The 14,126-nt window shown below is 42.0% G+C and overlaps 1 non-coding gene across 1 annotated transcript; it reads left to right on the top strand.

The window, feature by feature from the left end:
• Positions 1–11,162: 11,162 nt before the first annotated feature.
• Positions 11,163–11,270, top strand: LOC148578251 (small nucleolar RNA R71). Its single transcript, XR_015903688.1, has one exon. It is a non-coding gene; the product is annotated as a small nucleolar RNA R71 (small nucleolar RNA).
• Positions 11,271–14,126: the final 2,856 nt, after the last annotated feature.

Raw genomic sequence — 14,126 nt, 5'->3', positions numbered from 1 at the left:
GCTTCTAGCATCATTCCAGCCCCACTCCATCATAACTTGCTGCCATAGACCCATTTACGTCGATTTTTAGGGGCACGTGTTCGCGTGGGTGACGCGGACGTGTGGGAAGCTCTTTTTCATAATGACGCGGACGCGTCAACGACACGGTCGTGTGGGTATATTTGTGCCTAAGGCACGCCTCCAGCCACGCTTTCGCGTGACTTTCTGTTCAATTCTCTTTTCTTCAGAACGCACCTATGACGCGGACGCATCAGCGACGCTTGCGCGTCGCGTGTATTTTTTTATATGCAGAATGCAAATGCAACTGTAAACTATATGCAGCTATATGCTGAGATTATGAGAAGAGTCATCATCATAAATGAAAATAGAATAAAGTAAAACAAAACTAAGACTGAAAAAGAACGATCATACCATGGTGGGTTGTCTCCCACCTAGCACTTTGCTTTTATGTCCTTAAGTTGGACGCTCGTTAGGCTCATTCTGCTTCTGTTGGTGGGTCTTCCAAGAGGAAGACCTCTAGTTCTTTGTTATTCTTCATCTTCTCACCATGATAAAGCTTTAGGCGATGTCCATTGACCTTTAAGAATTTGGAGCTAGAAGGATGACACAGGTGGAAAACTCCATATGGCTCTGCCTTTTCTACTCTATATGGACATTCCCATCTTGATCTCAGTTTTCCTGGCATAAGCCTCAGTCTGGAGTTATAAAGAAGAACTAACTCTCCTGGTCTGAATTTTCTCCTTTTTATGTGCTTGCCATGGACAGCCTTCATCTTTTCTTTGTATCGCTTGGAGCTGTCATATGCTTCTAGGCGAAGATTCTCCAGTTCTGCTAGTTGCAGCTTTCTTTCAGCACCAGCTTTCTCAAGATTTATGTTGCACTCCCTCACAGCCCAGAAAGCCTTGTGTTCCACCTCTACTAGAAGGTGGCAAGCCTTTCCGTATACTAAGCGGAAGGGGCTCATCCCAATGGGTGTCTTGTATGCTGTTCTATATGCCCAGAGTGCATCTTGTAGCCTGGCACTACAGTCCTTCCTATGAGGTTTTACTATCTTTTCCATAATACGCTTTATCTCTCTGTTAGAGACTTCTGCTTGCCCATTGGTCTGGGGATGGTAAGTGGTATGTGAAATTGTGATCATCAACAATGGCGCCAAATGACTTAGAGCTCTTAAACGTGAATCACACTTTGTCACAATTCCGCACAACTAACCATCAAGTGCACTGGGTCGACCAAGTAATAAACCTTATGTGAGTAACGGTTGATCCCACGGAGACTGTCGGCTTGAAGCAAGCTATGGTCACCTTGTAAATCTCAGTCAGGCGAATTCAGATGGTGATGGAGAATTGATAATTAAAAGATAAATAAAATCATAAAATAAAGATGGAGATACTTATGTAATTCTTTGGTTGGAATTTCAGATAAGCGTATGAAGATGCTTTGTTCCTCCTGAACCTCTGCTTTCCTATTGCCTTCTTCCAATCATTCATACTCCTTTCGATGGCAAGCTTTATGTTGGGCATCACCGTTGTCAATGGCTACTTCCCGTCCTCTCAGTGAAAACGTTCCAAATGCGCTGTCACCGCATGGCTAATCATCTGTCGGTTCTCGATCATGTCGGAATAGAATCCATTGATCCTTTTGCGTCTGTCACACGCTCCACAATCGCAAGTTTGAAGCTCGTCACAGTCATCCCTTCCCAAATCCTACTTAGAATACCACAGACAAGGTTTAGACATTCCGGATCTCAGGAATGGCCGCCATAATTCTAGCCTATACCACGAAGGTTCCAATCTTAGATTAGAAACCCAAGAGATACGCATTCAAGCCATTGCTAGTAGAACAGAGGTGGTTGTCAGGCACATGTTCATAGGTAAGAATGATGATGAGTGTCACGGATCATCACATTCATCAAGTTGAAGAACAAATGAATATCTTGGAGAAGAAATAGACTTGAGTTGAATAGAAAAACAATAGTACTTTGTATTAATTCATGAAGAACAGCAGAGCTCCACACCTTAATCTATGGTGTGTAGAAACTCCACCGTTGAAAATACATAAGAACAAGGTTTAGGCATGGCCGAATGGCCAGCCTCCCAAACGTGTCTAAGATAGCATAATACTTATCAAAGATCGATTTTCTGAAAATACAATAGCAAAAGGTCCTATTTATAGAAAACTAGTAGCCTAGGATTTACAGAAATCAGTAATTAATGCAGAAATCTTCTTCCGGGCCCACTTGGTGTGTGCTTGGGCTGAACATTGAAGCTTCCATGTGTAGAGACTTTTCTTGGAGTTAAACGCCAGCTTTTGTGCCAGTTTGGGCGTTTAACTCCAGCTTTTGTGCCAGTTTTGGAGTTAAACGCCAGAATTCTTGAGCTGACTTGAAACGCCAGTTTGAGCCATCAAATCTCGAGCAAAGTATAGACAATTATATATTGCGGGAAAGCCCAGGATGTCTACTTTCTAACGCAATTAAGAGCGTGCCAATTGGGTATCTGTAGCTCCAAAAAATCCACTTTGAGTATAGGGAGGTCAGAATCCAACAGCATCTGCAGTCCTTTTTCAGCCTCAGAATCAGATTTTTGCTCAGGTCCCTCAATTTCAGCCAGAAAATACCTGAAATCACAGAAAAACACACAAACTCATAGTAAAGTCCAGAAGAGTGATTTTTATTTAAAAACTATTAAAAAATATAATAAAAACTAATTAAAATATACTAAAAACATACTAAAAACAATGCCAAAAAGCGTATAAATTATCCGCTCATCACAACACCAAACTTAAATTGTTGCTTGTCCCCAAGAAACTGAAAATCAAATAAGATAAAAAGAAGAGAATATACAATGAATTTCAAAAACATCTATGAAGATCAGTATTAATTAGATGAGCGGGGCTTTTAGCTTTTTGCTTCTGAACAGTTTTGGCATCTCACTTTATTCCTTGAAGTTCAGAATGATTGGCATCTATAGAAACTCAGAATCCAGATAGTGTTATTGATTCTCCTAGTTAAGTATGTTGATTCTTGAACACAGCTACTTTATGAGTCTTGGCCGTGGCCCTAAGCACTTTGTTTTCCAGTATTACCACCGGATACATAAATGCCACAGACACATAACTGGGTGAACCTTTTCAGATTGTGACTCAGCTTTGCTAGAGTCCCCAATTAGAGGTGTCCAGGGTTCTTAAGCACACTCTTTTTTTTGCTTTGGACCTCGACTTTAACCGCTCAGTCTCAAGTTTTCACTTGACACCTTCACGCCACAAGTAGGGGTGTGCAAAAAAACTGGTTTCACTGAACTGAATTGAAACTGAACTGAAACTGTTTTAAATAAACCAGTTTTTTTAAATAAAAAACTGAACTGAAACCATAGTTTTTATGAAAACCAGTTTATTAAAAACCAGTTTTTATGGTTCAGTTTAGTTTTAAACCAAATTAAAACTGGTTTTATTTAAACTCTAAAATTAGTTTTTACATACTCTTTCTCTCTCTCCTTTCACTTTCTCTCTCCCTTTCCTCTCTCTCTCCACTTTCTCCCCCCTCTTTCCCTTCTCTCTCCTCTCTCTCCTCTCTATCTCTCTCCTCTTTGTCTCCCTCCTCTCTCTCCTCTCTCTCTCTCTCCTCTTTTTTCCTCTTCTCTCTCTCCTCTCCCTCCTCTCTATCTCTCTCCTCTTTGTCTTCCTCCTCTCTCTTTCCTCTCTCTCTCTCTCCATCCTCTCTCTCTCCTCTCTCCTCTCTCTCTCTCCATACTCTCTCTCCTCTCTCCTCTCTCTCTCTCTCTCTCTCTCTCTCTCTTTCCTCTTTTTTCCTCTCCTTTCCCTCCTCTCTCTCCCTCCCATCTCTCTCTCTCTCTCTCTCTCTCTCTCTCTCTCTCTCCTCTTTTTCCCCCCTCTCTCCCTTCTCTCTCTCTTTCCCCCCTCTCTCTCTCCTCTTTGTCTCCCTCCTCTCTCTCTCCATTCTCTCTCTCTCTATCTCTCTCTCTCCGTCTCTCTTCCTAACTCTATCTCTCCCTTCTCTCTCTTCTTTCCCCCTCTCTCTCCCTCTCCCTTCCCGTCTCTCTTCCTCTCTCTCTCTCCTCCTCTTTCTCCCTCTCCTCTCTCTCCCTCTCTCTTTCCTTTTCTTTCTCTCTCTCCTCTCCCTCCCCTCTCTCCCCCTCCCATCTCTCTTCGTCTTTCTCTCTCTCTCTCTCTCTCTCTCTCTCTCTCTCTCTCCTCTCCCACTTTTTCCCAATTCCTTCCTCTCAATCTCTCTCGTCCCTTCTCTCTTCTTCTTCTTCTTCTTCTCTCTCTCTCTCTCTCTCTCTCTCCCCTTTTTTCTCTCTCTCTCTCTCTCTCTCCTCTCCCTCCTCTCTCTCTCCCCCTGTTTCTTCCTCTCTCTCTCTCCATGTCTTTCCTTCTTCTCCCCTCTCCCTTGCTCTCCTTCCCTTCCCCCTTCTCTCTCTCTCTCTCTCTCCCTCTCTCTCTCTCTCTCTCCCTCTTTTTCCTCTCCCATTTTCTTTCTCTCTCTCCTCTCCCTCCTTTCTCTCTCTCCCTCCCTTCTCTCTTCCTCTCTCTCTCTCTCTCTCCTTTTTTTCCTTTTCTCTCTTTCTCTCTCCTATTTCTCTCTCCCCCTTCCCTTATTTCTCTCTCCTCTTCTCTCTCTTTCTTTGCCCTCCTCTCTCTCTTTCTCCTCTTTCTTTCCTTCCCTTCCTTTCTCTCTTTTCTCTTTCTCTCTCAATCTTCTCTCACTCTATATCCCTCTCTCTCTCTCTCTCTTTCTCTCTTCTCTCTCTTTCTCCCTTCTCTCTTCCTCTTTCTCTCTCTCTCTCTTCTCCCTCTCTTCTCTTTCTCTCTCAACCTTCTCTCTCTTATTTTGGAGAAAAGAGGGGAAGAGAGAGAAGAGGGATATAGAGTGAGAGAAGGTTGAGAGAGAAAGAGAAAAGAGAGAAAGAAAGGGAAGGAAAGAAAGAGGAGAAAGAGAGAGAGGAGGGCAAAGAAAGAGAGAGAAGAAGAGAGAGAAATAAGGGAAGGGGGAGAGAGAAAGAGAGAAAAGGAAAAAAGGAGAGAGAGAGAGAAGGGAGGGAGAGAGAGAAAGGAGGGAGAGGAGAGAGAGAAAGAAAATGGGAGAGGGAAAAGAGGGAGAGAGAGAGAGAAACAAAATGGAAGAGAGAAAAGAGGAAGAGAGAGAGAAAAACAAAATGGGAGAGAGAGACAGAGAAGGGGGAAGGGAGGGAGAGCAAGGGAGAGGGGAAAAAAAGGAAAGACATGGAGAGAGAGCGAGAGGAAAAAGAGAGAGAGAGAGAGAGAGGAGGGTAAGAAAGAGGAGAAGGAGAGAGAGAGAGAGAGGAAGAAAGAGGGGGAGAGAGAGAGGAGGGAGAGGAGAGAGAGAGAGAGAGAGAGAGAGAGAAAAAGGGTAGAGCGAGGAAAAGGAGGGGGAGAGAGAGAGAAGAAGAAGAAGAAGAGAGAAGGGACGAGAGAAAGTGAGGAATGAATTGGGAAAGAGTGGGAGAGGAGGGAAAGGAGAGAGAGAGAGAGAGAGAAAGAGAGATGGGAGGGGGAGAGAGGGGAGGGAGAGGAGAGAGAGAGAAAGAAAGGGGAAGAGAGAGGGAGAGAGAGGAGAGGGAGAAAGAGGAGGAGAGAGGAAGAGAGACGGGAAGGGAGATGGAGAGAGAGAGAGAGAGGGAAAGGAGAGAGAGAAGGAAAAGAGAGAGATAGGAAGAGAGACGGAGAGAGAGAGAGAGAGAGAGAGAAAGAGAGAGAGAGAGAGAATGGAGAGAGAGAGAGAGGAGGGAGACAAAGATGAGAGAGATAGAGGAGAAAGAGAGAGAGAAGGGAGAGGGGGGAAAAAGGAGAGAGAGAGAGGAAGAGAGACGGGAAGGGAGAGGGAGAGAGAGAGGCAAAGGAGAGAGAGAGAGAGAGAGAGAGAGAGAGAGACGAAGAGAGATGGGAGGGAGAGAGAGAGAGAGGAGGGAGAGGAGAGAGAGGAGAGGAAAAAAGAGGAAAGAGAGAGAGAGAGGAGAGAGAGAGGATGGAGAGAGAGGAGGGAGACAAAGAGGAGAGAGATAGAGAGGAGAGAGATAGAGAGGAGGGATAGAAGAGAGAGAGGAGAGGAAAAAAGAGGAAAGAGAGAGAGAGAGAGAGAGGAGAGGAGAGAGAGAGAGAGAGGGGGGAGAGAGAGAGGAGGGAGAGAGAGAGAGGGGGTAGGAGAGAGAGAGAGGAGAGAGAGAGGAGAAGGGAGAGAGAATGGGAAAATGGGGAGAGAGAGAAGGGAGAGAGAGGGGAAGGGGGAGAGAGAGAGCGGAAGGGAGAGAAAAGGGGAGAGAGAGAGAGAGAGAGATAGGAAGGGAAGAGAGGGAGAGAGGGGAGAGAGAGTGGGAAAGGGGGGAGAGAGAGAGGAAGGGGGAGAAAGAGGGGGAGAGAGAGGGGAAGGGGAGAGAAAGAGGAGGGAGAGAGAGAGGGGGTAGGATAGAGAGAGGAGAGAGAGAGAAGGGAGAGAGAATGGGAAAAGGGGGAGAGAGAGAGAGGAGGCTAGGAGAGAGAGGGTGGAAGGGAGAGAAAAGGGGAGAGAGAGAGAGGAAGGAGAGAGAAAGAGGAAAGGAAGAGAGGGAGAGAGAGAGAGTGTGAAAACTAGTTTTAGGCATAAACCAGTTTAAACTGGTTTTTTTAATTAAAACCAGTTTTATTTTTATGAACTGGTTTAAACTGGTCCACTGTATTATAAACTGGTTTAAAACCAGTTTCTTATATGACAAAACAGTTTGGTTCAGTTTCTAAACCATTTAAAATGGTTTAGTGCAGTTTCAGTTCAGTTTATGGAAAAACTGAACCATGCACACCCCTAGCCACAAGCACATGGTTAGGGACAGCTTGGTTGAGCCATTTAGGCCAGGATTTTATTCCTGTGGGCCCTCCTATCCACTGATACTCAAAGCCTTGGATCCTTTTTATCACCCTTGCCTTTTGGTTTAAAGGGGTATTGGCTTTTTCTTCTTGCTTTTCTTTTTCTTTTCTCTCTCTTTTTTTTTCGCATATATCCTTTTTTTTTTCTGCAAGCTTTTCACTGCTTTTTCTTGCTTCAAGAATCAATTTTATGATTTTTCAGATCATCAGATAACATTTCTCCTTTTCCCATCATTCTTTCAAGAGCCAACAATTTTAACATTCATGAATCAAAAAATTCAAAAATATGCACTGTTCACGCATTCATTCAGAATAACAATAGCATTGCCACCACATCAAAATAATTAAACTGTTTTAAAATTTGAAATTCATGCACTTCTTTTTCTTTTTCAATTAAAAACATTTTTTTAAGAAAGGTGATGGATTCATTTTCATAGCTTCATGGCATAGACACTAATGATCATGTAATAAAGACACAAACATAGATAAACATAAGCATAAAAATTCGAAAAACAGAAAAATAAAGAACAAGAAAATTAAAGAACGGGTCCACCTTAGTGATGGCGGCTTGTTCTTCCTCTTGAAGATCTTATGGAGTGCTTGAGCTCCTCAATGTCTCTTCCTTGCCTTTATTGTTCATCTCTCATGGTTCTTTGGTCTTCTCTAATTTCATGGAGGAGGATGGAATGCTCTTGGTGCTCCACCCTTAGTTGTCCCATATTGGAACTTAATTCTCCTAGGGAGGTGTTGATTTGCTCCCAATAGTTTTGTGGAGGAAAATGCATCCCTTGAGGCATCTCAAGGATTTTATGATGAGGAAATTCCTCATGCTCTTGTCCATGAGTGGGATCTCTTGTTTGCTTCATCCTTTTCTTAGTGATGGGCTTGTCCTCATCAATGAGGATGTCTTCCTCTATGTCAATTCCAGCTGAATTGCAGAGGTGACAAATAAGATGAGGGAAAGCTAACCTTGCCACAGTGGAGGACTTGTCCGCCACCTTATAGAGTTCTTGGGATATAACCTCATGAACTTCTACTTCCTCTCTAATCATGATGCTATGAATCATGATAGCCCGGTGTATAGTAACTTCAGATCGGTTGCTAGTAGGAATGATTGAGCGTTGGATAAACTCCAACCATCCCCTAGCCACGGGCTTGAGGTCATGCCTTCTTAGTTGAACTGGCTTCCCTCTTGAATCTCTCTTCCATTGGGCGCCCTCTTCACAGATGTCTATGAGGACTTGGTCCAACCTTTGATCAAAGTTAACCCTTCTAGTGCATGGGTGTGCATCTCCTTGCATCATGGCCAAGTTGAATGCCAACCTTACATTTTCTGGACTAAAGTCTAAGAATTTCCCTCGGACCATTGTAAGCCAATTCTTAGGGTCCGGGTTCACACTTTGATCATGGTTCTTGGTGATCCATGCATTGGCATAGAACTCTTGAACCATTAAGATTCCTACTTGTTGAATGGGGTTGGTGAGAACTTTCCAACCTCTTCTTTGAATCTCATGTCGGATCTCCGGATATTCGCCCTTTTGAGCTTAAAAGGGACCTTGGGGATCACCTTTTTCTTGGCCACAACTTTATAGAAGTGGTCTTGATGCACCCTTGAGAGGAATCTCTCCATCTCCCATGACTCGGAGGTGGAAGCTTTTTCCTTCCCTTTCCTCTTTCTAGAGGTTTCTCCGGCCTTTGGTGCCATTAATGGTTATGGAAAAACAAAAAAAGCTTTAGCTTTTACCACACCAAACTTAGAAGGTTGCTCGTCCTCGAGCAAAAGAAGAAAGAAGAGAGTAAAAGAAGAAGAAATAGAGGAGATGGAGTGGGCTTTGTGTTTCAGCCAAGGGGGAGAGGTAGTGTGTATGTTGTGTGAAAATGAAGGAGTGAAGATGGGTTTATATAGAAGTGGAGAGGGGGGTATGGTTCGGCCATTATGGGTGGGTTTGGGTGGGAAAGTGGTTTGAATTTGAATGATGAGGTAAGTGGGGTTTTATGAAGGATGGATGTGAGTGGTGAAGAGAATAGTGGGATTTGATAGGTGAGGGGTTTCTGGGGAAGAGGTATTGAGGTGATTGGTGAATGGTTGAAGAAGAGAGAGAGAGATGGGGTAGGTTGGGATCCTGTGGGGTCCACAGATCCTGAGGTGTCAAGGATTTCTCATCCCTGCACCATGTGGCGTGCAAAAATGCCCCTTGCTGCCAATCCTGGCGTTAAACGCCAGGCTGCTGCCCATTTCTGGCGTTTAACACCAGCTTCTTGCCCATTCCTGGTGTTAAACGCCAGTCTGGTGCCCATTTCTGGCGTTAAACGCCCAGAATGGTGCCAGATTGGGCGTTTAACGCCCATTCTGCTACCCTTACTGGCGTTTAAACGCCAGTAAGTTTCTCCTCCAAGGTGTTCTGTTTTTCATTCTGTTTTTGCTTTTTCAATTATTTTTGTGACTTCTCATGATCATCAACCTACAGAAAACATAAAATAGCAAAAGAAAATAGAAATTTAACATAGATAAGTTAAAGATTAGGTTGCCTCCCAACAAGCGCTTCTTTAATGTCAATAGCTTGACAGTGGGCTCTCATGGAGCCTCACAGATGTTTAGAGCAATGTTGGAACCTCCCAACACCAAACTTAGAGTTTGAATGTGGGGGTTTAACACCAAACTTAAAGTTTGGCTGTGGCCTCCCAACACCAAACTTAGAGTTTGACTGTGGGGGCTCTGTTTGACTCTGTATTGAGAGAAGCTCTTCATGCTTCCTCTCCATGGTGACAGAGGGATATCCTTGAGCTTTAAACACAAGGGAGTCTTCATCCACTTGAATGATCAATTCTCCTCTGTCAACATCAATCACAGCTTTTACTGTGGCTAGGAAGGGTCTGCCAAGGATGATGGATTCATTCATACACTTCCCAGTCTCTAGGATTATAAAGTCAGCAGGGATGTAGTGGCCTTCAACTTTTACCAAGACATCCTCTACAAGTCCATAAGCCTGTTATTTTTGAATTTTCTACCATCTCCAATGAGATTCTTGCAGCTTGTACCTCAATGATCCCTAGCTTCTCTATTACAGAGAGAGGCATGAGGTTTATGCTTGACCCTAGGTCACACAGAGCCTTCTCAAAGGTCATGGTGCCTATGGTACAAGGTATTGAGAACTTTCTAGGATCCTGTCTCTTCAGAGGTAATTTCTGCCTAGTCAAGTTATCCAGTTCTTTGATGAGCAATGGAGGTTCATCCTCCCAAGTCTCATTACCAAATAACTTGGCATTTAGCTTCATGATTGCTCCAAGGTACTTAGCAATTTGTTCTTCAGTAACATCTTCATCCTCTTCAGAGGAGGAATACTCATCAGAGCTCATAAATGGCAAAAGTAAATTCATTGGAATCTCTATGGTCTCAGTGTGAGCCTCAGATTCCCATGGTTCCTCATTAGGGAACTCCTTGGAGGTCAGTGGACGTCCATTGAGGTCTTCCTCAGTAGAGATCACTGCCTCTTTTTCTTCTCCAGGTTCGGCCATGTGAGACGTGTTTATGGCCTTGCACTATCTCTTTGGATTCTCTTCTGTATTGCTTGGGAGAGTACTAGGAGGGAGTTCAGTAATTTTCTTACTCAGCTGACCCACTTGTGCCTCTAAATTTCTAATGGAGGACCTTATTTCGGTCATGAAACTTTGAGTGGTTTTAATTAGATCAGAGACAATGGTTGCTAAGTCAGAGTGGCTCTATTTAGAATTCTCTTTCTGTTGCTGAGAAGATGATGGAAAAGACTTGCTATTGCTAAACCTGTTTCTTCCACCATTGTTGTTGTAGAAACCTTGTTGAGGTCTCTGTTGATCCTTCCATGAGAGATTTGGATGATTTCTCCATGAAGGATTATAGGTGTTTCCAAAGGGTTCTCCCATGTATTCACCTCTTCCATTGCTGGGTTCTCAGGATCATAAGCTTCTTCTTCAGAGGAAGCTTCCTTAGTACTGCCTGTTGCTGCTTGCATTCTAGACAGACTCTGAAAAATCATATTGACTTGTTGAGTCAATATTTTGTTCTGAGCTAGTATGGCATTCAGAGTATCAATCTCAAGAACCCCTTTCTTCTGAATTGTCCCATTATTCACATGATTCCTTTCAGAAGTGTACATTAATTGGTTATTTGCAACCATTTGAATGAGTTCCTGAGCTTCTGCAGACGTCTTCTTCAGATGAAGAGATCCTCCAGCAGAGCTATCCAATGACATCTTGGATAGTTTAGACAGACCATCATAGAAAATACCTATGATGCTCCATTCAGAAAGCATGTCAGAAGGACATCTTCTGATCAATTGCTTGTATCTTTCCCAAGCTTCATAGAGGGACTCACCTTCCTTCTGTCTGAAGGTTTGGACTTCCACTCTAAGCTTGCTCAATTTTTAAGATGGAAAGAACTTTGCCAAGAAGGCATTGACTAGCTTTTCCCAAGAGTTCAGGCTTTCTTTAGGTTGTGAATCTAACCATGTCCTAGCTCTGTCTCTTACAGCAAAAGGAAAAAGCATAAGTCTGTAGACTTCAGGGTCAACCCCATTGGTCTTGACAGTGTCACAGATTTGCAAGAATTCAGCTAAGAACTGATGAGGATCTTCCAATGGAAGTCCATGAAACTTGCAATTCTGTTGCATTAGAAAAACTAATTGAGGCTTAAGCTCAAAGTTGTTTGCTCCAATGGCAGGGATTGAGATGCTTCTCCCATAGAAGTCGGGAGTAGGTGTAGTAAAGTCACCAAGCACCTTCCTTGCATTGTTGGCATTGTTGTTTTCGGCTGCCATGGTTTCTTCTTCCTTGAAGAGCTCTGTTAGGCCCTCTAAAGAGAATTGTGCTTTAGCTTCTCTTAGCTTTCTCTTTAAGGTCCTTTCAGGTTCAGGATCAGCTTGAACAAGTATGCCTTTATCTTTGCTTCTGCTCATATGAAAAAGAAGAGAACAAGAAAGTAGGGAATCCTCTATGTCACAGTATAGAGATTCCTTGAGGTGTCAAAGGAAAAGAAGAATAGAAGGAGGAGGTAGATGGAAAAGAATTCGAACATATAAAAAAGGAGGGAGTTCGAATTGTACCTTGAGGAGGAGTGTTAGTCCTTTAAATAGAAGGATGTGAGAAGAGGGGAAGAATTTTCGAAAATAAATTAAAAAGATTTTGAAATCATTAAAAGAAATTTGAAAATTTGATTGAGATTTTCATTTAGATTGGGAAAGAAATAAAGTGATTTTTGAAAAAGATTTTGAAATTAGAAATTAAAAAGATATGATTGAAAATTAATTTTGAAAAAGATGTGATTGAAAAGATATGATTGAAAATCAATTTAGAAAAAGAAAGTTTTTAAAATTAAAGTTGATTACTTGACTAACAAGATATTAAAAGATATGATTCTAAAATTTAAAGTTTGATCCTTTCTTAATAGGCAAGTAACAACTTGAAAATTTTGAAGTAAATCATTAATTATAACAAGGATTTTCGAAAATAATAAAAAATGGAAAGAAATTGATTTTGAAGAGATATGATTGAAAAGATATGATTTGAAAAAGATTTGATTTTGAAAAATTATGAAGATTTGAAAAAAAATTGAATTAAAAACAAAATCTTCCCTCTTGTGTCCTTCTGGCGTTTAACGCCCAAAATCCTACCTTTTTGGGCGTTAAACGCCCAGCCAGGTACCCTGGCTGGCGTTTAAACGCCAGTTTTCCTTTTTCACTGGGCGTTTTGAATGCCCAGCTTTTTCTGTTTGATTCCTCTGCTGAATGTTCTGAATCTTCAATTCTCTGTATTATTGACTTGAAAAGACACAATTTTGAAAATATTTTTGGGTTTTTATGATGAGAAATAATAAAAATTGCAACTAAGATCAAATAAACAATGCATGCAGGACACCAAACTTAAAAATTTTCATATAGGAGACACTAACAAATTGAGAATGCACATGAGAAACAACAAAACACACAAAACAAGCGAATTTAAAGATCAGAGCAATGAAATCATCAAGAACAACTTGAAGATTAACGAAGAACATATTGCATGTTTTCAAAAAATGCAAGAAGAATGCAATTGACACCAAACTTAAAAATTGATACTAGACTCAAACAAGAAACATAAAATATTTTTGATTTTTATGGTTTTATAATTTTTTTTTTTGTGATTTTCGAAACTTATATGGAAAAGAAAATAAAGAGAATCAAAACTTTTAATAAGAATTCCAGGAATCATGCAATGTTAGTCTAAAGCTTCAGTCTAAAAAGATTAGACATGTTTGGCGAAGCTTCAGCAGGACCTTACATTCAGTAGCTAAATTGATGAGAATCAATCAGCTTTTGTGATGTTAAGAACATCACCTTGAAACTCTAGAATTCATTCTTAAAAATTCTGAAAAGTACCTAATCTAAGCAACAAGATGAACCGTCAGTTGTCCAAACTCGAACAATCCCCGGCAACGGCACCAAAAACTTGGTATGCGAAATTGTGATCATCAACAATGGCGCCAAAGGACTTGGAGCTCTTAAACGTGAATCACACTTTGTCACAATTCCACACAACTAACCAGCAAGTGCACTGGGTCGTCCAAGTAATAAACCTTACGTGAGTAAGGGTCGATCCCACGGAGACTGTCGGCTTGAAGCAAGCTATGGTCACCTTGTAAATCTCAGTCAGGCGAATTCAGATGGTGACGAAGAATTGATAATTAAAAGATAAATAAAATCATAAAATAAAGATAGAGATACTTATGTAATTCTTTGGTTGGAATTTCAGATAAGCGTATGAAGATGCTTTGTTCCTCCTGAACCTCTGCTTTCCTATTGCCTTCTTCCAATCATTCATGGCAAGCTTTATGTTGGGCATCACCGTTGTCAATGGCTACTTCCCGTCCTCTCAGTGAAAACGTTCCAAATGCGCTGTCACCGCACGGCTAATCATCTGTCGGTTCTCGATCATGTCGGAATAGGATCCATTGATCCTTTTGCGTCTGTCACACGGCCCACAATCGCGAGTTTGAAGCTCGTCACAGTCATCCCTTCCCAGATCCTACTTAGAATACCACAGACAAGGTTTAGACGTTCCGGATCTCAGGAATGGCCGCCATAATTCTAGCCTATACCACGAAGGTTCCAATCTTAGATTAGAAACCCAAGAGATACGCATTCAAGCCATTGCTAGTAGAACAGAGGTGGTTGTCAGGCACATGTTCATAGGTGAGAATGATGATGAGTGTCGCGGATCATCACATTCATCAAGTT

Source organism: Arachis ipaensis, chromosome B1 (genome assembly GCF_059453495.1).
Source record: "Arachis ipaensis isolate K30076 ecotype BB chromosome B1, ASM5945349v1, whole genome shotgun sequence".
Lineage (NCBI taxonomy): Eukaryota > Viridiplantae > Streptophyta > Magnoliopsida > Fabales > Fabaceae > Arachis > Arachis ipaensis.
Note: the sequence above shows the minus strand (reverse complement) of the source record. Positions and strands in the feature narration are given on the sequence as shown.